This window comes from Rhamphochromis longiceps, linkage group LG1 (genome assembly GCF_057381845.1).
Source record: "Rhamphochromis longiceps isolate RC_006_pf linkage group LG1, R_longiceps_female_GT1.1, whole genome shotgun sequence".
In the NCBI taxonomy this organism is placed as follows: Eukaryota; Metazoa; Chordata; class Actinopteri; order Cichliformes; family Cichlidae; genus Rhamphochromis; species Rhamphochromis longiceps.
Window position 1 is genome coordinate 12,905,864 of NC_140557.1, and position 26,165 is coordinate 12,932,028.

Consider the following 26,165-nt stretch of genomic DNA (forward strand, 5'->3'; position numbering starts at 1 on the left):
GAACTGAGCCTAGACGTCAGAGTGCTTTTCTTCCCAGCTGGACCAAAAGGGTTGTGTCAGTTTTCTCGGAAGCGATTGATTTGGGACCAGCCATCTAGAACAGTAATTCAATAGACACACATTACTGATGTGTGTTTGTCTAGTTCCAGTAAAGCTATTCTGATTCAACTGCTGGTTTCGTGTTATTCTCAAGAAAACTTTGTTCTTTCACAACGCTCTTGACTTTAAACTCTTTGAACCTTGAGTTTTTCTAAACACAAGACTACGTCAGAGAATTTAAAATAAATAACTGGATCACTGGTGTCCCGTTTCACATCAACTGCTCTGGAGCATGATTCATCTAACATTGTTATTGCACTCATCTGTTGTGTAACAGCCAGCCCATGTGCGTGTTGTGTTTTTTACGACATCATTTCAGGGTGCTTCAACTAGTTAAATGTTTGACTTTTCCGAGTCTGGCATGAATTTGACTGTATCGTTCTTCTCATGTTTGAATACTGAATGAGCAGAGATCCAGTGAAAGGATGCCAAAAGAGCAAAGAAAAATGACAAATATGAATATTTCCATGTATTTGATGTGTCTCCATAGCAGCAGTTTTACTTCTAAGAACTAAAACAGCTGCTTTGTCAAACAGCCTTTGCTGTTTTGAGCATTGTGTTAAGCAAAAATACAAAATACTAGCTGTCGATAGCAGTCACATATTTGAGTGGCCTCTTCAAAAGATGTTTTTCCAAACACATGTGGTTTTGTCTGTTTAAAGCAAGGATTTTGATTTAAAACTTTCTTCAGGCATAATCTCTGCCCTAAACCAGAAACCAAGGCCAAACAAACAGAAATGATATTGCGGCTAAGCCAGTGCTGAGGGTATATGACCTGCTCATTTACATGAATATGTTACCGTAGGCACTGAGGAGCTGAGTGTTCGCATAAAGCTTAGAGTTCTGTTGCTGTGGAAGATAAACATATTTATTCAGCCTTTCCTCACCTTTGGTTTCAAAAAACGCTGATCCATGTATAGGGAAATGCAGTTTCACTGGTTTGTGAAGCTGCATAATTGTGCCCGTTGAGGCGTCTGCCGCTCCCACATCATCAATAGACAATACAAGACAAGAACAGATGCAGCTTCTGCAATACAATGGGCTCTGACAACATGGAATTACAGCCCATGCAGCTGAAAAGTGGCTTTTTATTCCTCTGCTCCTGGGAATGGCAATAAAGGGTGTGACATACATTGAATAAAAGCATTTATTCTCAAACAAAGATGGCAAAAAGGAGACATAGCTAGCATCTGGACGTATCTGTCAGTTGTGAATCTCCGCTATAAACAAAACAAACATGAAGAGGAAAAAACTAGGCGGAGAGAAAAATACTGGATGCATGAGGATTCGTGAAAAAACAGAGGCATGTGATACATCAGGCTTTGGACTCTCCAAAAACCACATCGGCTCAAAGGGGGCTTATATTATGTTGTGCAGAGTTGTGTGTTCTTGCATGTGGGCCGGTTCTGAGCTCATTGAACAGCTGTGAGGCAGGCTGCAGGTGAAAGATGAGTCAAGTCCTACGGGGAGACATCAATCATTGATGGACTGACACATCTGAGAAGAAAGGCAGGGAGAAACAGAAGGAGAGCCAGCAGAGAACAGACAACAAACGCACTCTTACACTGTAGAGCTCTGACCTTGTTGAGATGTAGAAGAGTCATTGTTGTCCAGGCCAGCCAAGCCCCTCGAAGCACATTTGAAATCAATCATCCTGGAGGGGAGAAGCAGGAAATGATGCAATCTGTGACAAGGAGTGGGACCCTAATCATACTTTCTTCCCAGAAACACTGGTCATATCCTGTACTTACACATTCATTTTCACTTAATGTCAAAAGTTGGATTTTGAGGGCCAGAGTTGCTTAAAGATTTTCAAATAGCGTCACATAGTCCTCTCTGTGCTCCAAGATAGCTTTGGTTAATAAAAAAAGACATGCAGAACCTGGAGTGATTTCTTGTACAGTCAGGAAAGTGAGTTTCTTATCAAAGACGACATACGTAGGAATAATTAACACAAAATGTTTCTTTTTTTTGTTGTGTAAATTCTCCCCAGCTGTATAAATATAACCTTTTAGAGATGCAGTTTCATCATTTCCAGCATGTTAATTAAAAATGCACAATGCAACAACAAGAAAGTTGACTTACAACAAGCTGATAAAGTACAATAGAGGAATTCAGGAGAGTATTATACAGATAGGTATCCAGTAGTGGCAGGAAAGAGGGGGCAGGCAGTGAAGTTTATAAAGGATACACTGAGAGCCTGAGCAAGACTGCTACATGAGTAGATGGAGTGATCTCAGGTGGATAAGCCGGATGGAGCAAAAACAGATGGATAAGTCGGTGCTTAAGAGCAGGAGGGGAGGAGGTTATGCAGGTGTGTCAGCTGGTAAGCTGAGAGCTGGAACCACAGGAAGGTGACACCTACGCTAAAGGTAGGCAAGGTAGGCATCCCACTGCACAGACTGGGATGTATTCAAGGTGCAGGACACTGACAATCGTGTCGCATTGGACAGTTACACCTCCACTGTCTTGGACTACATCTGTTTCTGTGTGGACAATGTAACAACTTGGAAACGATTCCGTGTGTTCCCTAATAATCCACCCTGTGACACACGGAGTTCAACAACTTATTCGAACAAGGAACAACGCTTTCAAATCCGGGGACCAGGAGGCATACAGTGCTGCCAGGGCCAACCTGAGAAGAGGCATCAAGACTGCCAAGCAGCAGCACAGGAGGCGTATCGAGGCCAGGTTTGAGAACAACACAAACCCAAGGCAGGTCTGGGAGGGCATCAGGGCTATCACGGACTACAAAAGAAGAACACCATCACCCTCAGCCGACAGTTCTACTCTGGCTGAGGATCTAAATCTCTTTTATGCCCGTTTTGACAGGGAGAACACCGACCCTGTCCTGTCCCCTCTCCCCTCAACCGACCCTGCTCCGGTCCTGAGCACTCATGAGCTGAGGCGTGTGTTCCGGAGCATTAACACCAGGAAGGCGGCCGGGCCGGATGGAGTGCTGGGCCGGGTGCTAAAAGACTGTGCTGCGGACCTGGCGGACGTCTTCACCTCTATAATATAACACCTCGTTGTCCTGTTCACTGGTACCATCCTGTTTCAAAGCAGCAACCATCGTTCCCATCCCAAAACAGTCAAATGTCACATGTCTGAACGATTTCAGACCTGTGGCACTCACCCCCATTCCCGCCAAATGCTTGGAGAGACTGGTCATTAAACACATCAGAGCTTCCGTCCCAAACTCCACCAACTGGGACTTAACTCCTCTCTGTGCAACTGGATTGTGGACTTCCTCACTAACCGTAGACAGAGTGTCAGAGTGGGTAAGAACACCTCTTCCACCCTTGTGGTCAACACCGGTGCCCCTCAGGGGTGTGTTCTGAGCCCTCTGCTATACACTCTCTTCACCCATGACTGTATTTCCTCCTGCGCGTCCAATCTCATTGTTAAGTTTGCAGATGACACTACAGTGCTCGGACTTATATCCAACAATGATGAGACAAACTATAGGACAGAGGTGCAACAACTAGAGTCATGGTGCCACGACAATAACTTGGTCTTAAACACCAAAAAGACCAAGGAGATCATTGTAGATTTCCGGAAGAGGGGTCATAACAACCATCTGCCTCTCTTCATTGGCAGTGAGGCGGTGGAGAGGGTGAGCAGTTTTAAATTCTTGGGGGTAACTGTGACCGAGGACCTGTCCTGGGGCAACCATATCACCTCAGTTGTACGGAAGGCCCAACAGCGCCTCTACTACCTGAGGAGACTGCGGAGCGCACACATTCCCAGATCTCTGATGTTGAACTTCTACAACTGTGCCATCAGCAGCGTTCTGACGTATGGATTTCTAGTGTGGTTCCCCAGCTGCACCAAGGCCGATCAGCAAGCACTCCAGCGGGTGGTGAAAGAAGCTGGCAGAATTATTGGAACAAGTCTGCCAGAGATCAGTAATATCTTCCCCACTCGCTGTCTGAGGAGGGTGCACAGTATCCTGCGGGACCAACATCACCCTGCGCGCCACCTTTTCCATCTGCTGCCCTCAGGGAGAAGGTACAGGTCTATACAGGCCAGAACATCCAGACTGGCCAACAGCCTGTATCCACAGGCTGTGAGGCTCCTGAACTCTCTGCCCCCCTCTCACGGACAATAACCATATCCAACTTCTTAATAGCAATGAACTGGTCTGCATTGGTGCATCATATCTTTATTCTCTTCCCCCCCCCCCCTCTTTCTTAAATAGATAACTATCATATCTGATATCATATCTCACAGTACAATAATAATGAATGGGTTGCATTGTTGTATTTTGTCATGTTTCTCAGGTCTTTGTCTGAATTTCTACGAACATTATTGCTAAGGATTGTCTTATTGCATTGGAGTCACACTGGGTTAAATATGTACACTTGGGTTTTAAGGGGTATTTATTATTTTCTTCTTTTTTTTGGGTTGTATGGAAGCCCCAAACGCAATTTCATTGTTCTTGACAATGACAATAAATAAATAAATACCAAATACCAAATACCAAAGGTTGACACCGGAGGAGAGCGTACTCCGGCATTAAAATATTTGTGCACACAGATTCATGTTTAGAGACCTTCAACCTTTTCTTGCTAGTATCCTTTCTAACACTCAGTGCCAGACAGGCTTTCAATTTCAGTTTTCTTTGTATAGCAAAGAATTAAATGCTTTACTCCTGCTTTGAGCAAGCATTTGGGAATGAAGAAAATGATGGAGGAAAAAAAAATAAAAATGATCCCTTTAAATAAGAAAAAAAAAAAAAAAACTCTGGCAGAGCCGAGCTCAAGGAGGGCAAAGACACGGGAATATAGAGAGAAATACAGTTGCACTTCCAGAGTCTACAGAGGCTCTAGGCAAAAATTCACAGGATCCCCTCAACCCAGCATTCATCACCATTATGTTATGAATAATTGGAAACCAACAATGACAGTCCTATAAAACAGCATGTACAACATTACTCTAGAAATAACAGAGACCATGTTTTTGATGATAACAATGCTCAAGACCAAGATGGCTAGTTAGGAAGCGCTTAACCTGTAACCGCTATCTTCTCTCTTCTTTCAGCCTGTTAGTGATACCAACAATTTGACTGCAAGTGTCCTGACTCTGATCATCACGTCATGGTCAGCAAACTGCTGTAGCTTATGTTAAGTGAACCATCTTTTCTGTATGGAGTTTGCATGGGTTGTCTCTGTGTAAACCGGCTTCCTAGCAAAGTCTAAAGACATGCAATTAATGGGGTTAAGTTAATTGGTGATTCAATAGGTGTGAATCTCTCTCTGTGTTAGCCCTGTGTCAGATTGGTTACTTGTCCCGGGTGTACCCTGCCTCTGTCAGCTGGGATGGGCTCCACTTACCTTATTTTACCACAATATCATCAATATAGCAAATGGAATGTAAAAGTCTGTCAGGGTCCTGGGACTGGGCGACCCAGGATCCCTGGGCAGTCATGGACCTGTGTATTATTATTATTATGTATTTTTGGTGTCGTTTCCCCTTCTCTGTGCGTGTACATATGTGTGTTTCTCTGTGCTGTGTTAGTCTGTGTCCCACTCATATGTTTAGGCGAGGTATGGGTGTGTATGTCTGCGGGTGTGCCTGGAGGATGGAGCTCGGCCACCTGCAGGCCTGAGGGGTGTGGCCCTGCGGAGGGACTGGCCACACCCGAAGCCACACACCTGCCGCTGATCAGGGCTCGTCGGGGGAGCTACTTAGGAGAGTCTTGGAGCTCCCACCGACGCGGGATCATTGAGTTATCTTACCAAGTCAGTGTGTGTTAGCGTAGGTCTGTGCTGTGCGTATATGCCCGCCGAGGGTTAGTGTTGACGGCTGCGTCTCTGGTTTCCCTACAGGAGGAGGAGTGGTCCGGAGAGGCAGCACGCACAGGGGTGCGGAAACACAACAGCAGGGAGCACGAGCACAGATATCGGAGGGAAGCACGCACACGGGGTTCGAGGGAGCAACGGGGAGTTATTGTATTTACAGCCTTTTCACTGTAAATAAAGAGCACTGTTTGCATCGCAGAGTCTGCGTTTTGGGTCCTCCTTTCCCCACATCCCCACGGTCTGCCAGCCAGACTGTGACAAAGTCACAACTGGTGTTTACTTTACACAAAGCTGTATTTAAAACCCTTTATGAAACACTAAGACTGGGGAGAAAACATAACGTTTTTGGACTTAACTTTTTATTGCTGAATAAACACTGTTAGAGGAATGAACCACCAAGTGTATTTCAGCCAAGAACAAACAAAAAGATCCTAGCACAGTGTGTTTGTAGGTGTAAAATTCTTATTAAAGAGCTCAAGGCAAGACAGAAAATGAACAAAGAAAATCTGGATCCAACTGGTGAATAACTCTGACAAAAAAAGCCCCCCCAAAAAATCAAATTATGCTAAAATGATCTAAACACTGTGCACGCAGAGTCCCAGTTTCATACAAAAACCACTGCCAAACAAAAAACTAAATAGTACTGAAGTTTAAATGCAAAGCAATTCTCCTAGGGTGTCATTAAAATCACATTTCAGCCAAACTGATGTTCAAAGCAAATTCTGACCATCAAGAACTGAACATCTCAGCAAAGAGCTCGACTTAAATGGCTTAAAGCACCTTTGGGAGAAGAAAAGAGTACTAAGCAATCACTGCCCACAATAAAGTCAGAGAGATGTGACCAACAAGGCCACTGGGACTTTTTCTCTTTTATGATACAATCGGTCTTTTAGTGTTAAAGTGACTCATTGGTAACAGGATGTGCGGGAACATCAGCCCAGGCTCATCTTTTGACCCTCTAGATACTGAATAACCTTTGGCTGATGGGATTTAATTGATACATAAAAGCATGTGTGAGGCTATGACACAGGAATGTGCTGCACTGACATATGAGTCAGTAGCCGGTGTCAAGCTTTCATCAGTTATAATGGATGTGCTTTTTGATGGAGTGAAGTGGTAAAGTTTTTCCCTTTCACTCCACTTTTAAGTGCTATCCCTATTAAACCTTTTGTTGTCAAGTCCACTGAAAAGCTAAAGAAAAAACTGCACTAAAGCGAGACTTTTATAATATTCAAACATGTAAGGATTATTATTTTTAACAAAACAGCTTCCCAGCAATCTTTCTGCGTTAACAACTAAATGATACACTGATAGGTTATGCAAGTTCCGTCACACACTTGGGATCTCCTAAGCGTAAAGCCCCATCTCATATTTTTAGCCATGTGGGTAATGTGGTCTCTGTGACACTTAACTCGCCTGCTGCAAGCTCTTAGCAGTGCTTCTCTTCCCTGTACTTATGGAACAATAAAGAAGTGGAAACAAACCAGGTCTTATTTTTTAAAATGTGTTTTCCAACTTACCCCATGGAGAAAGCCATGCAGACAGTTTTGGTTTTTAGGTATAAGTGCTGAGACATCTGCTCTGACCAGTGGGGTGAACAGACTTTTATTTGTGCTGGCCTGAACGCGTAACATCTACACATGAAAGCCATCTGTTAGTTTCTTGTCTTTTGCAGTTTACAATTAATATGTTTAACATGTGTTTTTGAAAAGGCAGTGATGATCAACATTTACATCTGCCAAAGACGCTTGATTGATTTGGTTTGTTTGCACAGTGATTCAAAAGGTTATGGAAAGACTTGCAATTTCAATTTAAGAGAGTTAGAGTTTGGCCCAACTTAGAAGTGGGATCCAGATCTGGGAGTCAGTGGGAAAGATCTCATCCCATCTCCTCCTGGGGAAATACTTTCCATCTCTTTTCAGGGGACACTAAGGCGTTACTAAGCCGTCTAAAAGATAGAATCTCTCCAGCGTGTCCTCGGTCTGCCTCTGAGTGTTCTCCCAATGTGACATGCCCGGAATACCTCACCTAGGAGGTGCCGTGGAGGCATCCTGGTCAGAAGCCTGATCCACCTCAACTGGCTCTTTTTTGATGTGGAGGTGTGGCCTTTCCATGAATTACAGTCTTATCATGGTGTAGGGGTCTGTGTGCCGTAATGATCCTGCAAGTTATGTTGTTGGGGGCAATTTGCCCCAAGTAGGCTTCCCCAAGGCAAACTGGTTCTAAGTGAATTATAGTAAACTAAGAGCAATTCACGAGATCTTTTGGAAGAGAAAACACTCCCTACATTACGTGAATGTGGGTTACTGAGGCCTCACCTTGGAGCCAGGTCCCAGGGTGGGGGGCTTGTCAGCAAGTGTCTGGTGGTCAGACACCTAGCTGGGCTGAGTCTTAAGGAGTCAGATAGGCTGGTTCTCCTGTTGTTGTACCACAGGAGGGGCCATGGTCAGACCTCCAGTTACTGCAACTGGCTTTGCATACAAGGAACACTAAGGGAAGGTGTTAAGCTCAAACAAGCACCCTAAGTGTATTTTAAGTGGTTTTTTGAAAGTGTAATTTTCTGTCACTGGAAAACCTTCGTAATGAAATAAAGCATAAACCTGCAAACTGTCTATAGTCTTTAGTTCTGGCCTGAACATCTGTAGCAAAGTATCGCTCAGGGTGGCCTCCTGTCAGCTTTAAATCATAACTTTATGTTTTTGAACACTCTCCATTTGATATCATGTGCCAAAGACTTATTAGATATCTGAAATTGTACTGTAAAACCTACTATGAAATCAGCAGAAAGTTTTCAGTAACTCAGATACACATAAAGGTGGGTGGATTTCCCCGAGTCAGAGTTTCTACATCAAACAGTAGCAGCACCTGTGCAAACCTCTCACCTCAGGCTAAAATATTCTTTTTTCCAAAGAAGGAGGGAGAACCCCCTAACAGGTGCGGGGCTTACATCCTCCTATCTACTAAAAATCACAAGGTTTATATCAAAAGCTTTGTACTGGATACCAAAAACCTTGCTAACTTCTTTTTTCTGCAAGATGAACAGTATAACTTTCAAACACATGAGCTGCCCTCGGCTTTCAGGGAGATATTTGCATCCTCCAGGTTGTAAAAGAACAAGGAGCAAAAATAGGCTCTTCTCTTTATCTTTGATTATTACTGTTACTGGCTTTATACATAAAAAAAAAATACAGTGAGCTGTGGTTCTCTGGATTAAAATGCCTAGTTGATGCCAGAGGTCAGAGGAGAATGGCCAGATTGCTTCAAGCTCAGAGGAAGATAACAGTAACTCAAATAACCACTCTTTAAACTCAAGCTATGCAGGAGGGCATCTGTGAATGCACAGAATGTCGAACCTTGAAGCAGATGTGTTAATGCTGCAGACGACCACACCAGGTGCCACTCTTATGAACAGGAAACTGAGGCTAAAATTCAGACTGGCACACTAAAACTGGACAACAGAAGACTTGAAAAAAGTTTGGTCTTGATTTCTGCTGCAACATTTGAACTGTAGGGTCATGATTTGGCATAAGTATGAAAGTATCCATCCTGCCTTGTATCAGTGATTAAGTCTGCTGCTGCTGCTTCTGATGTAGTAGTGTGGGGTGCACTTTGGGGCCCTTAGTATAGTTTAAACACTACAACCTACATGAATATTGTGGCTGACCATAACCACAGTGCACCCGTCCTCTGATGGGTGTTTTCAGTAGGATATCACACCGTGTCAAAAAGCTCAAATCATCTCAGACTGGTTTCTGACCAGTTCACTGTACTCAAATGACCTCCACAGTCACCAGATCTCAGTCCAACAGAGCATGTGGTTAGGATGTGGTGGAATGGGCCAGCAATGGGAGATTCACATCGTGGTTGAGTAGCTGACAAATCTGCAGCAACTGTGTGATGCTATCATGTGAATATGGACCATAATCTCTAAGGAATGTTTCCAGCACCTTGTTGAATTTATGGCACAAATAATCAAGGCACTTATGAAAAGGAAAGTGTTCCTGATAAAGTGTCGAGTGAGTGCATGTTTCATTTTTGAGATTTTTTCTTGGTTTTTTTGTTTGTTATTCAACGTATTAACATTCAGTAATTTATTTTTATATATCATAGTTCTTGTTCATGTCAGACTGGATTTGGGTTTAAATGCTGGAGGAATTTCTAAGAATGTATTATCCATGTTACCCAGCCTAATTTTATCTTGCTGATGACACCAATGCTTCTCACTCTGCACCGTATGCAAACAGTACATCCTGCTTCTTTGAAGCACTGAATTGATAAAACACATAATAGGCTTTAATATGAGCAAGAGACAGAAAGCATGGTGTATTTTTGTCCCAAAGGACTGCAGTATTAAACCACTTCAGAACTAAAATCTAATAATGACATCATTTTAACTCAATTAATCTGTTGTATTTGTAAAGTCATCATTGCTTAATGGGATCTGTCTTCACTGAGATAACCTGCAGCGGAGAGGTTATCACATTGAGACCTTTTAACACCGATGATCAGAGAACAGAACAGTCTGGAGGAAAGCAGGACCAATTAGTAATAGGACTGCTACTTGTGCAGAAAAAAAGCATTTCAGCAATTAAAAGTCAGCCTATGTTACACAAGATGTGCTTTTCAGTAATGCAGTACACACGCAAATGGTGGGCAGTCATGGAAATCTACTTATAGGACGTGTCAAAGACCAGATTTTATTCAGATGGAACATAAGGAAAAGTATTCACGCACAGTCACACACTAGCACATGCAGGACGGTGTTACTACAGAGAGTAAATTGGGCTGAAGATCAGCTAAAGAAATATATAAATAATGCTTCTCAGTGCAGAGACACTTAACCCAATGAAAGCACATGGCATCCAACTTCCAACAACAGAAGTATTTATACCTGTGCAGCATCATCAGGCAAGATGGAGGAGTGGAGAATGACATCAAGAACAGGTTGTGAAAAGCCCGGTGAGTAATGATGAAAGGCATATGTAAATTGCCCCGGTACAGTCTCAGCAGCAAACTGAAACTCTACAGAAGCTGCATCCTGTCAACCCTTCTAAATAGGTCAGAATGTCAGTGCATGGCCAAGCACAATGTTGACAAACCGTCATCTTTGAAGCAAACATGCAAGCAGAAAAATCTGGCAAGTCTTACAGCCAAAGAAAATAATCAGTGACCTTCTCCATCAGTGTAATATAGATGACATGGGGACTATAATCACAGAGAGGGGATAACGATCTGTTGGTCATTTTTTTCATAATGAGCAATGATCCCTTTACAAAGGTGGCCCTTTGAAATGGCAAAGGGCTAGCAAAGAAGAGAAACACCAAAGTAAACATGAAGAAGGACCGCTGAGGAGGAGAGTTGAGCTGTACATGGGCATCCATTGAGAGCTTGGCTAAAGAAGAAAAATAATGACTGTTTGCAATAGTAAGTGTAATAATTCAAATACAAACTGGAATGTGTGAGGTTTAGTTGCCTGTACAGTATGTTCTGAAGCACATCGGACCCAGCATCCTGTCTGTATGTGCTGCCTGACAGCATGCTTCTTCCGAACATTCCCCTCTTATCTTAGCCAGCTCTGCTAGAGTTTCTAACTCTTGTGTAATTTGGGTAATACTTTTCACAGCTCCAAACAAGTGGATAATTTATCTGGATTAAGAAAAGTTAATGCGTGTGCCACACTGATTACCGCTTGTTGAAAACCCGACATTGTAAAGAGCCATTATTTAAATCCTTTAAGCTTTTCCTGTTTTCAGTGGACTCAGAAGCTCAGAAAATACATCAGTATGATTTGATTTATCTTGCCACATGAATGATGTCAGCGCATTTTAAAGTTGACTGAAGAATCACAGTTAAGCACTTGATGCACTCCTGTAATCAAATCAAGCACAGTTTTCACAAATGAGCACTCAGATTAAGGACGTGTGTCCATTACCTGAGTTTTCTTTGTAAATACAAAGAAGATGAAAATGTAGAACTTCTCTGATTCACTGACTAGAAATAATAATGTAGTAACCATGACAGAGAAGCTTCATGACAGCAGACTTTCATGTGTCTTCTCCTATGAAATGTTCAGCCAGCTGCATATGAAGATATCGCTTTCCTTTCATGTCCTTCTGCATGCTCACACATTTTTAACACCACGCACTCCTGAGCGAGCCTAACTGGAGCCACATAGCCTCAAATAACCTCCAGAGCAGGGTGTCAAACAGGAGGAAGATGCCCCCGTGTTAATTACTGGTCTCTCACCAGGGGGCTAGAAGGACCTCGGCTATATTAAACTTTCTGAGACACTCTGACCCTGCTGCGGCATTCACACTGCTGTCAAAGTTCACATGCATTTCTTACATTTTTGTGAAATGTAGAATAAAACATGTTATTATTATGTGTACTTGGAGACGCCTCTATCATTTTCAGCTGATCAGAAACGCTGAGCTGAGCCTACATACCTGCACAGCTGCAGAGCAAAGAATTCTCTGTGTTTTAAATGTTTCGTGACAACACGGGATTTTTCTTTGAAAGAGCGTCTTACACAACAGCACATGCTTTCTCAGGAGATTTGGCTTGAATTTGAACATGTGAACTTCAGTTGCCCCGACACGCCGCTGCCTGTACATCTCAGGAAAGAAATGGGAGCTCGGAGGACAAATGAAGTAATACTGTTACACCCTAATAAAAACCCACTGTAAGTGAATGGGAAACCAGAGTACTACACTGCCTGGAATGAATAGCAAACACACGGCAGCCCCAAGTTAAAATGCACTTGTGTAACAAATTAAGCACGCTGGGCTCTTTCATTTTTATGAACATCTGTAATTTGTGAAATTAAATGTGTGTGATCGCTACAGTGTTGTTTTCCAGGCTGTACAGTTTAACAAGCGGCAAGAATGATTGGATTTTGTTTTAAATGATTATACAGCAAGGCTCACACTGGTGCTTATTCTAACTGAGTCACAATGATGATGTTAACTTGGTAAGGTTAGCTTAGCCGCCACAACTTCTACTTCCTCTACTTTGTTATTTTCACCATCACAAACTTGTTACACAACTGTCTCAAAGATGATCTCATCATTGGCTCTATGTGAAGTTTTAGAAGAAAATTATACTCGACGCAAAACAAGCCCCAGCTAGCTCAGCCCATAACAAGTAGCATATGGCAAAGTCTGACTGATGCATTTTCCCTTTAAGTCTGCTTCAGATTAATTATTGTGCAACTTGTTTCTAATCTTCAAATCATTGTAATGTTCTTGCGTTAGTTTGGAAATACTATGCAGGATGGACATTAGTTTGTAACATTATATGACAGTCATGAATCTACTTTAAGAGGTGGATTTCCTGGCAGAAAAAAAAAGCTGCATTTGTATCTTAGATTTTTGTGTTTGTGGCTGTTTGTGTTTTGTGAGAGGGAGAGAGAGAGAGAGAGAGCTCAGCAAACAGTGGACAGTCCAGAGTGATGAAGCAGATGGTAATCACACAGTCTAGACAGGAGGTAGGCGAGTAGGAGATAGGCCGCACTGTTAAATAACCACCCACAGGTGCAACATTTTAAAGCCTCTTTTTTCCAGCAGACTCTACTGCACAGATTTCTGCAACATAATAAGCAGGCAGTAGCTCATCATGATAAACTAACAGGACAAGACTTGAATATTAATATGTTTGAATAGGGGGAAAATGGTCCTTTATACACCATCTTTTATTTGAACTGCACGCTTTGCTAACAGAAGACAAAAAAGCATATGCTAAAGCAAGGCTGTGAGAGAACCTCAGATGGCCAGCGTGTAGCAAGTATGAGTTATAACACCCCCACATTGTCTGTTGTTTGCTCCGGTACTGTTCGCTACCTGTGGGAAAAAGAGCGGATTTTCCCTCTGACATAGTGTGCAGTGCTCTTACCCTAGAGTCTTTTACATAGAAATCAATAAAAACTCATCTCACTCCGCTGACACGGTTTTAACCAAAGTTTTGAGACCACTGACCTGCAAACATTTCAAATTCGCAGCGCATCTGTATTCACGAACCTGTGAATAATGAAGGGCACAGCGGCATCTTTATGTAAAAGATCATATTCTGTCAATAAGACTGGATAATCACAGACTGCAGGGGCCTGCCTGCGCAGCCTTCTGCATAGACTGATAGCACAGAACAACAGGACTGGAGGCCACATCTGCACACTGCACACGAAACATCAGTCATTTCCTGATTGTCAGCAGCAAATTAACTTGGTCAAATGAAGATGACTTTCTTTCATGTTGTAAAATGTAAAGGAAGCGCTATTTCCCACTGGACAGACGATGATGTGTCTGTCATAAAGTGCTGTTACAGTGGACCTGCCTTGGCCTGTGTTGACACTTCATAAAGATTAACACTGATGTAGTTATTCACACATTAACAGCAGTGAATTAAGGAATCTTAATCAAATAACATGTGAAGCACTTAGACACAGAAAAAAACATGCTGTCACAAGAGCTCAGTGGAGTGCTTGTGCCCTCTAGTGTCAGTGTTGTATGTTTTCTCACAGCGAAACATTTCATGAATTTGTCACACTTTTTTAAAAACTAGAAAAGGCCTATTTTTGCCTTATGCAACACCTACTGAGATCATGTTTTAAATAACTTAACTTTTAAATTTATAACTCAAGTCTTAAGATTTTTAATTTTATTTCACGTGTGATTTAATTACATCAAGCACCTACAGTAGAAGGAAAACATTTCTAGAATAGTGTCAATATGATTGTCTGTCTCTGTGTTGACCCTTCAACTAGCTGGTTACCTGTCAAGGGTGTGCCCCCCCTGTCCTATGGCGCTGTGGCACCTAGGACAGGCTTCAGCTCCTGTACTATGGATGGATGCTTTTGAAATCCCAGGAAAATATTCCAAATTATTATTAAATAATAAATTATTATTGTTTGTGCCAAACCTTGCAGTAACACAAATGGCCACTTGAGGCTGACACGAAAAACTACGCGAGTCACTTTACACTTTCCAATTTAACAACCTGCAATTTTAAAAGGGGTCCCTCTACTTTTTCCCTTTGTGACAACTGTAGTTACCTGTATAAAATAAATGAATCTATGGTAATGAACCATTAGAGCTGTGGCCACTAGTGACAGATCAAATACACTGTTCAGTTATTTATTTATTTTTACATGCTTTTCCCCCCTCCTGGCCAAAATAACCATCCCATTTAATATCACAGTGAAACACAGATTCACCTTGCTAACCAAGTGAACTAACCAGTAATTACATTATTGGAATTTCAATTCAAATATGGTCCTATTTTTACATCCTATTTAAAAAGTAAGCAAACAAAGAAGTATGGTCACCTTAAATACCAAACTGGAGGCTTAATGTTAGTCCCAAAGCTATGGCTGCTGTCATGGTTGGACAGTGAGAAAAAATTATGACGCTACATTGACTTTGCCCACTGGGTCCATCTGAAACGTATAAAGACTAAAATGTACAACAATGGACTTATCGTTTTATTCTGTGTGAGCAAAATGAGTAGCTAAGGCAGTACAATCATCAGAGAAGTGTTTACAGGGTTCCTGTCAGAGAGGTGTTATCCCACAGGCTCCGGACCGGATACTTTTTTGCAACTAGCGTATCGCCCCTTGGTGGCTATAATAATATTGCTGGTTTAAGGCACCAGCGTTGACTTACCTTTAGACCTAGGAGTTTATTATAGGTGTGGAAGGTCTGAGCTCATTTTATATACAGTCTATGTTCACTGCATACTTACTTCTGTTCCATATATACACATTTTCAACAGTAAATATTTGCATGCGGTAACAGTTCTGTTTAAAAAATCTTTACATCTAGAGGGTTAGGGTTATCTTTAAAGTGCCCGTGCATCATCAGAATCAGAATCAGAATCAGAATACTTTATTCATCCCGAGGGAAATTAGGGGTTACAGCAGGCAGCACGCTAATGGCGCATGCGCACTCACAAAGGAACCTTCTGACCAACTTTACACAAACATCACATTGGGGAGACATGTCAGAAAGGTGGCGATGCACTCCTGTGTTTGGGATGCAGACATAGTGCCACCTGGTGGACTTTGTTAAGCTCATACAATTGTGTCCAGCACAGTTTAAAAAATGTAAATAAATATGAAAAATAAAACTACCCAGTAAAACAGGTTAGTCCTAATAAGGGTTAGCCAAAAATATGTATTCTGAAATTCTGAAGTTAACATCTCACGTCTTTTGTAGTCTCTGTATATTATTGTAAAGGGTGTAAAAAAACAGCGCAGAAGTATTAATTCATGAAAGGTGCAAAAACATATGATGCTCACTGCGTGGTGATTAACTGTACCTATTAAAGTAGCTGAGCCAGTGTCCGCTGTGGCGTTGAGGAGGAGCTCAGTTGTTTATTCATTCACGTCAGCCCCTCTTCCCTTCCCTTCTTCCTGCTACACACAACGGGGACCCACCGTTGTAACTGTTTTTCCCAAATATTAAAATTAACCACAGCCACGTCGCCACCATAAACCGATTTTGGAATCAGGTGAGTTGCGCTTTTATCTTCCTTTGGAGATTACAATTGGAACAGAAATGTATATGTGGCGCTGGCGCGTTGACTTGTCCGGCCCGGCGAGGCGGAGGAGGAGTATTTCAACCGTAACTTATTAAATTCCTCCCGACCAGGCTCGAAAATGTATGCGCGTTATGTGCGGCGATTTCACCGTCTGTGCGCTTTAGGCGACTGTCTTTCGGTGCGGCTTTTCACGCCGTGCCGAAAACAACCGCGCGATGTAGGTCAACAACTACAGCCAAAATGTCGTCTTTTCTTTTTTTACTTCCACATTCTCTCATGCCACAAACAGATGGCGTCGAGAGAGGGGGATGGAGAGAATGGGGAAAGAGGCGCATAAAGGAGTAGGGGCGACACCAGGCCACATTAGCCATCACTAATCTAGACCATGCACATGCAACATAACCCACCCCGTTCGTGCCAAAGACGTCTTGCAGGCCTGTCTTCAACAAAGTTTTTGCCGTTAAGTTGTCGGGTCTTTCTTTTTAAAGATGCGGTGGAAGTTCTTTTTTGGACCTGGGGATGATGGTTTATTTTCAGTAGGCTGAAGTGTCGGCAGTGCCAGCGTTAAGATAAGGCTGGCCACTTTCAGCTCTGGTGTATGTAACGCATAGTCGAGGCCACATTTTGGTCACAACCCTGCGCAAAGGGGGATATTTCGACACCGCAAAGCACCGGGAAGATGCACTGCAGTAACCTGTAGCCAAAGCGGCTTGCTGCTGCTATGGGAAAGACAAGCTACCACCAGTTGGCTGACTCCTCCAAGGGCTGTCAGAGATCAATGATAGGCCACACAGGTATCCTCCACTGCACTAATGAGGTCAGTGCATCTAACACTGGCTTGTCAAGGGATGTGAAGGTACTGTAGGGCTGTCCCATTTGTGGCACTCTGTGCCATTAAATGTAATGAAATGCAAAGCCAAAGCCAGTAATCGTACTGCTGACCCCTTGCATACCTGCCATGCAGTGTCTAATCATGTAATGAGGACGGTGCACTGCATGCAGCAAGGCAGCTGCATACTGTGCATACCAGTTGGCAGCTCAGGGCCTATAGATGTTCTCTGAGTCACTGCACTTCAGTGGCTGGCAGTAATTAAAAACATATCCTCCCATTGCGGTCTAAGGGTAATCTAATTGATGGTCATTTAGAGGGAAATATTTAAATGACTCAGCAGCGTTCACTAAGGTATCACTGCTGTGCAGATCCTAATTCATGCTGCAGAACTTGCCATTAGCCTCTTTCAAAGTGATGAATGAGTGTCCTGAAATCATGCTTTGACTTAAATGACTCAATCATCCCAGTGCCCACGGGAGAACAGGGCGTCAACCGCCGCCGTTCACCTCAGGCTTCTGTACTGTTACTGTAGCCATTTCGGCTGAGCATCTTCAGTCAGTTTTGTCTTTCTGTTGTTTCTGCACGAGCGTTAGGTGATGTAGGTTCAATGTTTTCAGGTCGAGGAGTCCACTTCCATTGTTGTCTTTCAAAGAGTTTATCTGTTGGCTCCTGTTGTACTTTTTCCTGAACTGTCAAGCCACTATAGTGGATGGCCAGTCATGGCCACATCGATTTCAGTGCTCTGCCTCCCTGAATGCAGTTTTGAGGCTCTTTGACTTCCCCAGTTTGATCATAACAACTCCCATCTTTTTGTGCAGTAAGGCTTTTCAGCCAAATAATTTTTCTTGCAAAGTTATTATCTATTATCTCTGAGCTGGCAGCACACAATTGTTTTGTTTGTTTTTCCTATTTTAATCCCATATCTTAAACTTATAATATGCATACCCCCAAAATGTCAACATCAACAAAAATCACAAGCAAGCAATCAACTTTTACCCGTAGAACTTAGGTCAAGTTTTAGTGTACTGATTTCACCAGTCACAAAATTGTAGCTCGTATTGTTTTCAGTGTGTGTGTGTGTGTGTGTTTGGCCAGGTGTTTCTTTGTCCATCTGGATGTAAGTGGTCAGATTTTGTCAAAATGATGTCAGTATGCACGATGGAGTCAAAATTTTAGAGGTGTGGTCAAACTAATTAGTACTGAGTGCTCATATCATAATGCAGTAATTAGAACACATTGACGAGCATTGTTACTGGTGTGATCTCATTCCATTGGGTTACGCAGTGATGAATTTCCCCAAGTTTGGATCGATAATGTGTTACTGCACTGCACTGCACTGCCGCTGCTGGTTTTCACAATCTGTATGTTACTCAGGGGATCATAAGCCGTTCGTTTATGTATCATCATCAGCAGGGTGATGGTTGAATCTAGTCCGGCCGGGCCAAACAGCAGTCTTATTCCCCATAATCCAGAAAAAAGACAAATCCAGTCATCTTATCAGAAAATTAGATGCTTCTCTGGCAAATTAAGATAAATGAAAAATAGGCTTTTTCTATTTTCTCCTTCCGCTCTTTATCACGCTTTGGGAATACAGCTGTGGTAAAAGGTTTAGAATAGCTGATGATGGTGTCAGCACATTGCAGCGCTTCGCTGTGCTGCAGGCAGGGTTAAAAAAAAAAATGTTTCTCAAAGCACAAAGGCCTAATGTGTGGGGCCTGTTGGTAACAGCTGAACGACCTCCAATGTGCATTGCCTGCTTGTTTGTATGTCCTGCATGAGTGCAGTGTTTAGGCCTGTTTCACCACTACAATGCCCAGATCTTCTGGAAGAAAGCTTTTTATTTTGTAATTGTTAAAAATAAAACCAGATTTAGGGTAACTGCATTACCAAAGCAAGCTGACAATTCATCTTTTAGGGCATAACTCATAACACAATTCATAACTTTGCATTACCAGACTGGTTGAAGTTTTGGCACGCTTGTGTTTAAATATTACACTTTAATGCAAGACGGTTGTGGTACCTAATCTGTCTGTTTTTCTCGTGATTGTGAACGGACCAAAAACCAGTGCTGTCAACTGTTATTTTCACCAGAAACTTTGCTACACAACAGACAGAGAAAGGGGTCTGGATTTAACCCTCGACTCGTCTGTGCCAGAATAATTTTTTCCTCGTGCAAGTGGCATGGCTCGAGGGATCGCAGCATCAGTTTGTTAATTCAGCCTGAAATTTCTCTTGAATAATTGCATGGAATGCCGTGATTTATTTATTTATTTCTTCTTCTTTTTTTAACACATCCAGAATAGGGCTGTGCGATATGACCAAAATCTCATATCCCGATATAAGAATTCTATCGTCCCGATAACGACATAAATCACAAAAACGTAACATTTTCTGTAAATTCTGTGAATCTCGGGCAGCTCGACTTGCAGGAAGTGTTTCCAGCTGCGCGTCATGTACCTGGAGTCGAGTGTTTTAACCAATGCATGAAACTATACATTTTTAGACATAAGTTGTAACGGCCGCCGTTTTCTTTGTGAGTATTTATTACACGGCGTGCTGCGGGGAAAACACCTGTTATGACGTTTGAGTCTAAGGTTTATTTTTTAGCACCTGGCGGCTCTTTTTTTAAATTCTCATCCGTAAATAATCTGCTCTTTCAGTTTATTTTTGAAAAGTCTCAACAGGATCTTGAGCTTTATTGTGAAAGGTTTATGTGGAACATAAACAAGCGGACACGCGATGCTGTTACCCTCCTTGTTGCTAACCACAACGCATAAAAACAGGCGCTTGTCCTTCAGTAGTGTGGTTATATTAAATATAAGAGAAAGAGATAACTTTAAGAAATTAATATAACCACTACAGTGACCATCAAAACGGTGAAAAAATATTGCCCTAAACAGTTTATTTTGCGACACCACGAAACAAACCATAGCGTAAAATGAAACGATAGACGTTTTTATATCGTCATCCGATATATATCGTTATATCAAACAGCCCTAATCCAGAATCTCTTAAAGTTTAATCCTACTGCATATGGTAATCAAAAAACTTTTCCTGTTGGTTGTTCCCTAGATTCATCTTGAGAAATACTGGATGCATTGCTAAGATAATATGGTACAAATATTTCTGTTTCCCTCAGGATGGATGTTACTGTGGCAATCCACTAACTTCTCATATACGACTATACTCAGGTCAAATTTTTAATGCCCTTCACTGCCTTAGTTTATAAACAGATTCCTGCAAAATGCTACTGTGCTAAAAATAAATGGAGAAGTTGAGTGTTTTCTACTAGTATGCCTGTTTAACATCACTGTGCCGATGTGCAGAGCCAGTAGCCCGGTTGAGGCTCTTGGTCTTATTAGAGGAACAGTAACTGTCTTAAGCTGATAAATGTGTTAAAACTTGGAAAAACAACAAAAGATACGGGCAATTTTAATGCAGAATATTTTTATCAAGATAATGCCTGTTTTATGGAGTGCCCTCTGAAGGAGTTTTTAATAGAAAGCTCCAGTATGTAATGCTTATTAGGTGCGAGTCATGCCTGTCAGTTTTGGTCTCGCTGCTGGTCTGGCTAAATGCTGTTCTTGCCAGCCTTTGCTGTGAAGTTGCTAAGAGTTGTCTGGTGAGTCTGTTTGGGCCTGCCAGTATACCCCCAATCATGCCAAATTCCCTGCATGAAAAAGATTAGCAGTGCTGAAGTTATTTTGCTGTACTAGGTTAACATGCTATTATACAATCCGTTAATTATTTTATGGTTGAATTCGTTTTGCACTAGTAAGTCTTTCCTCCTCTTTTTTTTTTTCTCTCCGCTTTCATTCTGATTGCATCCTGATTATTAGCCAGACATGAGCAGACCCATAATCATCCAGGCTGATGCTGCGCACAATCTGCAACTATATTCAGTGTTAGTGTTTACCATTCGGGTCTCTGCAAGCTTCTATTCGGTTTGCTAACCACCGCTCTTCAGCAATGCAGAGTGGTGGCCTAGTTCATGCCCTTTCAATGTAATTTTAGCTGTGTGTGAGTGTGCATGCATTGTGAACGCCGTCTATGTTTCCTGCTCCCTCATGCGCTTTTCTCTCTTTGTTCACTCCGTCTGTACGTCTTTAGTGATAGAACTGTAGTCATGACACACTAGCACAGCACTCTGGTCAGTGATGCTGTACTTTTACCTTTGGTGATGTATGTTTAGCATCGCTGCACCTCTGGATGATGGTGTTGGCCTCAAGGGAGCTGGAGACAATACAGCCATTTTACAGTGTGGGTGTGATTGACACTTTGTGTTGCTCAGCCATTAGTGCAGATAAGTGGTTCAAACTGAGGAAATGTAGCTGGAGAACTGGATCCGAGAAGACAAGTTAAATGTCTTGTGGATTATGAAGAATGTTAGGCCTGCTGGGTTTAGTTTTTGTGGAGAAGACAAATTATTCACAAGTGCAAATCGAGCATAAATGTTACCATATTTTTTTTTTCTCTACCTACTTGTTTATGGTGTTTATGGTAATTAATCAATTTTCTTAAAAGGAATTACAAATGAGTGCGTGACTCACACAAAAAGTGTGCAAGATGCTGTGGTTTATAAAGATAATTAATAATTCACCAATTTCCTGTCATTATTGATACTGTGTAAAGAGGTGAGTACTTGATAATGCAACAGTTCAACATAGAACTGCAGACATAAGCCATGATATTGCCTGGTCACAAAACAGTTGGAGTCAAATGTGTTCTCAATATTGGAAATGCTGTTTGGTTTAGGTGAGAGTGCACCAGAGAAAAACCTGCTGTTTCATATGGACACAACTGGATATCACAGTGGAATGTAATGGGGACCTGGCAGGTTAATGTCTGATTTGCCTGCATCTGTTACTTATGGTCTCACATGCAACTACTGTACACATGCACACACACAGACACATGCCTGGGGTTGAATAGAGTGTGTTTGTGTGAGTGAAGAGTCTCTAGATGGCTGCAGCTAAGTTTCTTTTCCTTGTTTTGATGTCCTCATCTGTTTCTTCAGGCAAAAGTCTCTGAAGCAAGGCCACAGCAGGAATCACATTTTCACATCTGATGCTAAAACGGCAGCAGAGCTGACTTTTTGGACTAAATCCTTAAAAAGTGCTAGAGGATATAGCATCTTTTCCAGAAGTATTTAGTGCTGAGTGGCAAAACTGTTGGAGCTCATTTATGAGATTCCTGTATTATCCACGAGTGACAGTGGCGGGGCCATCAAGAGCCTTGTATCGGGTAGGATGAATGTTAGCAGTCTGAAAATTGTTTGGATTCAGCAAAGCATAAAGTTTGAGACAAGAGGAAAGATGAAAAATGGCCTTTAAATTATTCTGATTTTATTTTTACAGACTCTAGGTGTCTCACTCGGTGTTTTTTGTGCTTTCTTGCTGCTGGTATTGGTAAACGTCCTGAACTCTGTGACATATTAATTCAAAAAATGTTTAACCAAAGCTCTTCCATTAAAGATATAATGTTTCACTCCTCATGACAAATTGGCAGAAAATTTGGACTGTGCTTCACTTTTCCCATCACTGCTTCCCCTAAAATATTTCTACACTCCCGACATCGCTCTTCCTTCAAATACCTGTTCATTTTTTGAAGTAATTTTGATTTGATTTTTCCTATGGGAGTAAAGGATAGGATAATTATAAGCCACAAGGCTTCAGCCTATTCCTTTTTTGGTTACTGTTTGATTGAGTACTTTTATGTAAAATGATAATCTGTTGTTGTTGACTGAAATAAATATTTCACAATATTAAAAAAAAATGTTAGGGTGAAGCCTGAAAGTACACGAGGAAAGTGTTGGTGCACCCCTGCTAAAGACTAAACTCATCTGCCGCTCCCCGGGGTAATGAACAGTTTGAAAGCTTCATGTCTGATGGATTAGTTTCATGTATGTCCGGATGTATGTGGTGATATGTGCAGTGTTGTGCAAATCTCAGATGTTTGGGTTTTGATCAGTCATGTGCTGTCGTCAGGGAAGCGATTATCAGGGCCCAAAATTAATTCTGCAGCATGGCAGTAAGCCAGACGTACCCCCACAGCGAAAAAGATCCATCTTCAGGAACAAGAAGAACAAGTAGCTCTGCAGCAGATGCAACATCACAGTGTCAGTCTGGGATTGCATGAAGAGTGAAGACGGTGCGACCAGAGAACTGAGGCAACAATCTGCTTCCCAGGCACCTTAATAACTTCCACTCAAATGCACCAACTGTAGAAAAACTGCTGCTGGCAAAGAGTGGTTGATTTGGGGGTTTTCAGTTTGTTGGACATTGTATGGGTAATAAATGCAATTTATTCATAGCATGATTTTTTTGTGACTAAACATTTGCACAACGCTGTATATCTTCACACTTACAAACATATTTCTGTCCCCTCGGTTGCCAGGTATCTCAAGACAGTGACTGGGACAGACAATGACTCTAACAGATGAATGTAATAATAATAATAATAATAATAATGACGATGATGATAAATTATTAAAAAAAAATCAGATTACAGTTCCAAAATGTGCTGTTTAAGTCTCCGTTTTGGCAAGACCTTCTGAAGTGTCCTTGAGCAAATCGCTCAATCTCAGTCTCTTTTGTGGGGGCGCTGTTGTATCGGTAGCAGAAATTCACCTGGTGAGGAACAAGAGAAGAGAATTGACTTGAGGTTATCCATAGATTTTTACTTTCTTTATATTCCATTTTGTACTTTCACTCATGTCTGAGTGGGACGGCTGGATCCTGATCGCCATGCTGCTGTGTGTTAAAGGAAATCTGTAGCAGAGATGTTGGACAAAGATGACAAGGAAGTGATGAAAAAGGGGGGGAATGGCAGAGAGAGGGGTGTATCCATAGAAACATGAAGAACGCGTGATTTAGAGGGAGGGGAGGAGAAAGGAGGGATGTAGTTTGAAAGTGTTACAGCTACAAAACACTGGAACAAAATGGTAGGCCTGCAGCAGCATTTATCTAGCAGCTGAACTGATTGTGTTTTCCCTCACACTTAAGCTGGAAGTGCTGAATTATTTCACTGTTGTTAATTAAATTTGTAGGACAAAGGTGAAGTATAAAATGTAACAATAATGCTGATCTTTGCATGCGGGTTTATGTACCGGTTTTTCTGTCCATATGTAATATATAAACAGACAAGCAAACACGGCCACGTTTTTCTCCCTATATCACGTTTTTCTTTATTCCAGGGAACTTTTGGGTTAAAGGATCTTTGCTTGGGGTCGGTACAGTTTGACCTCTCGCAAATGGTGCAGGACGTCAGCGCTCACTACTTCTATCCTGCCGTTTTTAAAATGGATTTGTCAGGTTCTGTGCGGTGCTGTCGTTTAATGTGCTGCATGTGTGCGCCTGTCAGACTGCTGATTAAACGTGAGGTTGAGGTTGATGCCGATATTTGTTTGTGTGGGTTAATACTAACGTTAACCTGTGAGGTCAAATGTTCGATGCTGCTGTCACTGTGTTTCAAACATGTCTAAAATGTCCTTTTAGGAGCTGCAGGCTTCTTAAATATGTCACAAAAGATGACACATTGCATCTCACGACTCATTTGAAATTGATGCTGGGAGATGAACACCAGCACGAAGTGAGAAATTGATGACCTCAAATGACGTAAACATACAGCTTAAACCACCTCTGCTAACCAGCAATAGTATGATTTCTTCATTATGTCAGCGTAGGATTTTTAGATATAATAATAATAATAATAATAATAATAATAATAATAATAATAATAATAAAAAAAAAACTCCTTTCATTAAAACAAACCAAAAAAAAAAAAAGTGTGGCTTCTGTATGAAGTACATTGCAACGGATTTACTTGTATAAGATCAGTGAGCAAGGACCAGCAACATAGTGTGTTGTCTTTGCAGGGTGCCAAGAACTGCAGTTCTGTGAGATGCCATGGGCGTCTAAAAGATGCACACAATGTGTCCTCTAGTTTGATGCCCATGGTGATATTGGAAAGCAACAGTTCAAGTTCAAGTGATGGTGCTGGAGCTTAGGAGTTTTTTCATTTTGCTCTTTGTTTCTTTACATTGGCTCTCACTGGTTGGTTAGGTTTAAACACCAAAGCTAAGTGGTTACGTTTGGGAAAAGATTCTGGTCTGTGTTCTGTTTGCATATCAAATGAATAATGTTTATCTGGTGCTTTTAAATGTTTTGGCAAGTGTCCCTTTTTAAGTGTTCCTATTTGATGTTGAGAATGAGACCCATGTTACTATTGTGAAAAATCAAGATTTTGGAACCTTTTTATTTTTGAACTAATACTGATACCAGTGACACTTTTATATAACTAAAATTTTAAATAACTCAGTACTTCTCCTTGAAGTTTTTTTTTTTTTTTTTTTTTAATTATTTACGTGATTTTCCACACCAGACCAGCTGCCTCGGTCGCTGTCTAATCGTGTCTGCCATGTTGATTTTATAGTGTTTACGTGCTACGATTTATTTATTTATTTAATTTTTTTTAATGGTTATGTCAGACTATTATTAAATCCAAACAGATAATTCAGATTCCTCTTGTTCTAAAAGTTCTACTTTATTTTTCTACACTTCCCTGTGCAGACAAAAACACACAAACAACAAAAAGATGGTCAAACAGATATTCATACTCCGTGTACCTTACTGCCTTAATATCACTTCAGTTTATAATGTTAGCACATAGCAATTATTATTCCTGGATAAACACTTGTGCTGAAGAATGTAATGCAAAAGGTAGAGGTTCATAATTCTCTCAGGTTAGACGTGATGCACAGCCTTGGTTTTAATGTGATCTACACTTTTGGTGATTTTATTTTTAATTTTTTTTATTCAACAAAACAAACATTTGCAGCATTTAAAAAAAAAAAATTATTTTCTTTGCATTATTTCTTAAGTCAGGCAGTTTCATGG

The 26,165-nt window shown here is 41.5% G+C and overlaps 1 protein-coding gene and 1 long non-coding RNA gene across 2 annotated transcripts in view; one reads left to right on the top strand and one right to left on the bottom strand.

Moving 5' to 3' along the window:
- Positions 1–1,437: 1,437 nt before the first annotated feature.
- Positions 1,438–16,965, bottom strand: LOC146678395 (uncharacterized). The gene is made up of 3 exons (XR_014908100.1): positions 16,844–16,965; positions 1,680–1,753; positions 1,438–1,559 (listed from the first exon to the last, which is right to left on the bottom strand). It is a non-coding gene; the product is annotated as an uncharacterized LOC146678395 (long non-coding RNA).
- znf710b (zinc finger protein 710b) overlaps positions 16,279–26,165 on the top strand; it is a 28,374-nt gene continuing 18,487 nt past the window's right edge. Inside the window, exon 1 of the mRNA XM_085385983.1 lies at positions 16,279–16,406. The gene's annotated coding sequence lies outside the window, so the exon portion shown is untranslated. The remainder of the gene's footprint in view (positions 16,407–26,165) is intronic.